The sequence below is a fragment of the Crocodylus porosus genome, unplaced genomic scaffold, assembly GCF_001723895.1.
Source record: "Crocodylus porosus isolate Cpor-Errol unplaced genomic scaffold, CroPor_comp1, whole genome shotgun sequence".
Classification (NCBI taxonomy): Eukaryota; Metazoa; Chordata; order Crocodylia; family Crocodylidae; genus Crocodylus; species Crocodylus porosus.
This window is the reverse complement of record NW_017728938.1, coordinates 5,281,956-5,285,778: the sequence shown is the minus strand read 5'-3', so window position 1 is coordinate 5,285,778 and position 3,823 is coordinate 5,281,956. Positions and strand designations below refer to the sequence as shown.

Here is a 3,823-nt window from a genome sequence, read left to right as displayed (position 1 = left end):
GGACATAAGGAAGAATTTCTTTACTGTCCGAGCCCCCAAGGTCTGGAACAGCCTGCCATCGGAGGTGGTTCAAGCACCTACATTGAACACCTTTAAGAGCAAATTGGATGCTTATCTTGCTGGGATCCTATGACCCCAGCTGGCTTCCTGCCCTTCGGGCGGGGGGCTGGATTCAGTGATCTTCCGAGGTCCCTTCCAGCCCTAATGTCTATGAAATCTATGAAATGACTGATTCACAGATGTTGAGATTAGAAATAATTATAATGATCTTGTCTGACCATGAAATACATGCCTTGATCAGAGACCGAGGTAAAATGAGATGACTTAACAGGTTTGGTGTTATAGGGGGATAGTCAGCACTTGATATTAGCTCTCCTGAGCCATAGCCTGATTTTTTACCCAGAAGACCATCTATCCTCCCTGCTCCCAACCTGTACACATCAGATGGTGAATGGGCAGAGAAGGGCTTAGCCATGATGTTCCTGAAATAAAAATGAAATGTCATACATTTCCATTAGGAAGGGATTCAATTTGTGACAAGCAATTACATTTTCTTCTGCAGTCTGAAATAATTACATAGTAGTCTGTGGTGAAGAGGAAATCTGATTCAAAAGCAAACTTGATGAGAGCAAATTCTGAAATAAAAGAGACAAATGCAATCATTAAGATACAGAGGGCTGCACTTGCCCTTTCATTAGACTTTCTTTTTGATTAAGCAGTAATTAAATATTGCTAGGCTGAATGGGGATTTTTTATGGCCAGGCAAACACAGAATATATCTTAAAATGCTTATGTGAAGAGCAAACAAGATTTCACTGAGAGTTGGGAAAGATGAGGTATGCAAGGTTCTTACAGTCTCTGGTCCTCATGAGCTTTGCATGCCCTACATTGCGGTGGCCAACCTGCAGTGGCAGGTCAGCCTCTGTGTATGGCAGACCAGTGAGTAGAGTCATAGAGTCACAGACAGGCAACACTACAACAGATGGGGCAGGGAGCATAAAACAGAACAGAAAATCAGGCAGGGAGCACAGGGCAGGGAGCAGAAAGCACAGCAGCAGATTGGGTAGGGGCACAGGCCAAAGACCAGAAATCAGAGCAGCTGATCGGGTAGGAGAACGGGATGGGAATGATACTAAGGGAGAGTGTGAGGCTAATTGGTTGCACATCTGCCAAGAAGTTGGCTACCACCGCCCTACATTATAGCATCCCCATGGCTGCATATGGGAGCAGAAATGGAGACGATGCCCACTCAATCCTTGCTGCCCTCTCTTGAAAAACTGGGAAGCTTCCTTCTTCTGAGTGGTATAATCAGGATCCAGTCATGGTGTTCAACTCATCCAGGTCACTCTGAACTTTGTCCACATTTACTCTAGACTGGCTTTCTTCCTCCAGACATCTCAGTGCACCTTTGAAAGTACATGCATGTTTTGTTCTCCAGAAGCAGAAATGTTTTCTACTAAAATGTTTTGCAGGCATGTTCCCATCTTGATCCACAAAGGCATTTCTGTGTTTTCTGGAACCACTTAATTACATCATTTCCCTCAGGCTTTGCTGGGTCCTGAAGCCCAGCTGCCCTTTTGTTGACTTCTCTAAGTGCCCAGATCTGGAAAAGGCTCGAAGCAAGCACCCCAGATAGTGATTTGCTTACAGTCTTGCCATGGCTGGGATGGGCGGGGGTCATGAATATTTCCACATAGTGTGACTGCACAAGCAAAGGTGTGGTACCAGCCATCTTTTCCTTGCTGTTTCTTCCCTTCTCCTGGTCTTTGGAAAAGGCATGGGATGTAGTCCCCTCTCTGTCATTGATATAGGACATGCTAGTGAACTTCCATTTCCCCAGCAGTGACAATGGAATAATAACATTTTCCCTTTTAATCTAGGATAGAGGAAATGTGCTCTACTCTTTTTTCCAGTGGCAGCAGTGAGACATGGGTGAATGGCAAAACCACCAGTCCTACCCCCCACATTTAGTACTGAACTTGTGTCTGACATGTGAGGGCTTGCAGAGTCTAGATGGAGCTCTCAAATAACTTGTATTGATATATAATGAGAATAGTGCTCCGCTAACTGAATCAGCTTTGGAAACCACATGCATGTCCTCATTTCAGGACTGGTTCAAATAAAGAGTATTCTCAAGCAGGGGAAAAACTCCTTTGGGAATGCTTAGCTGAATCTCATGTTTCTCCTATACATGATGCACTTTTTGCTTTCTACAATAATAGATTGACAAAAAAAGGATTTGAGAAAAATAGCTTCCAACATTTTGCTGTCAGTAGAAAAATGAAAAGATTTTAAATGATAAAATATTAAAAGGGAAGAAAATGTCAAGCCCCTTGGTTCTGGACACACCTGCATAGGTAAAAATAGCCCTTTCATGAATCCAAGGAAGAAAGTGCTTCTGATCTATTAAGGCAGAGCTCCTGCCTTATCCCTGCAGGATTTCTGCCACTTATATCCCCAATTGTAGGCCACTCTTTCCCAGTAGGCCAAGTCAGAAAATGACAGCTCTTGCTGAGAATTTTAGCAGACAGGATTGGGGTTTTTTCTGCATAACATGTTCTTTGGGTAATATCTTTAGTGGGTTTCTTCTTGCTTGTGTCCCCATAATTTTCTGATAACCTAGGCAAAAATATGTAAGTACTGTGCTTAGGGATGTGATCAAACATTCATTGAACCATCACAAACAAATCAGAATAGAAGAGAGCCTGTTCCAGCCCAAAAAAGGCAAGAGCAATCCATCTGTCATGTAAGAGAATTTATCACTGAAATGTAAACAAGTATAGAAATGAGTCAAATTTGGGATACTGAGGCATTATGCAATCAAGCTAATAACACAGTAATTTTTTTCCTCTCAGTCCCTCTGCCAACAACATAATTGCACTTTTAAAGAGCCAAATGGCAAAACTGTAGGAGGTGCAGGTAGCTTTTGCTTAGTAGTTTCTGTTCTAAATATCTACTTTCAGATGCTAACAATATTCAACTTTTGCATCAAAATTGTCCAGTCTTGGTCTTGAGGGATTTAGGGACAGGAATTCATTGGAAGCAGAGGCTGTGTCCAACGGCTCTCTTCTCTGCATGATACCTTTATTATCTATCTTCTGCACTGGGGTTCTGCTTCATTTTTACAGGGACAAGATGCGAGTCATACAATACTTATGTACTAATATGATTGCTCCATCATGTTCACTGGACATCTTCAATGGAACTGCCCAGCTTTGTCTGCAGATTCTGTTACAGACCTGTATGAATGTAGTGTTAGAAATTCCAGCAATAAATATTCTTCAGAGCTGTGCTTACAGATACCTGAAGAGTTTTGGTTTTGTTTTTTTTTTTCTGGAGGATGTTATGTACATACTGGAAAAAGATTAAGCCTTGGAAATGATACCATGATGAGTTGTTGTAATTTACATGTAAAGATTTGAACATGTCATTTAAAAATATAAAAGAAAAGCCCTTGACAATTAGTAACTCACTTTTTGTCTCTGAAACCAGTGGTCTTGTTTCAAGTGTAGAAATCAATAGTCATATTTTCAGCACTACCACTAAGTAGAGCCATCCCAATTAAGACCTAAAGGGTATCCTTTGCAGATGTACTATGTGCCTTCAGTTTTCTTTGCATGTCGAGAGCTGGATTCAGTGGCCAAGTAGGCTTCTTGCAACCCTCTGTTCTTATGTTCCACTGATTCTAGCTGAAATAGGAAGCACTCAGGTCCAAGGTGTCTCCAGTTGTTCTCTCAAAAATTAGTTAGAATCATTGAAAAGTTGGGCTGGAGGAAACCTCTGGAGGTTTCATAGTTTCATAGTTTCATAGTAGCTAGAGTCG

At 41.7% G+C, this 3,823-nt stretch overlaps 1 protein-coding gene across 1 annotated transcript in view; it reads left to right on the top strand.

Annotated features, from left to right (window-relative positions):
• Positions 1-3,823, top strand: part of BSN (bassoon presynaptic cytomatrix protein) — a 454,766-nt gene that overhangs the window by 347,942 nt on the left and 103,001 nt on the right. The gene's annotated exons all lie outside the window — the stretch shown is intronic.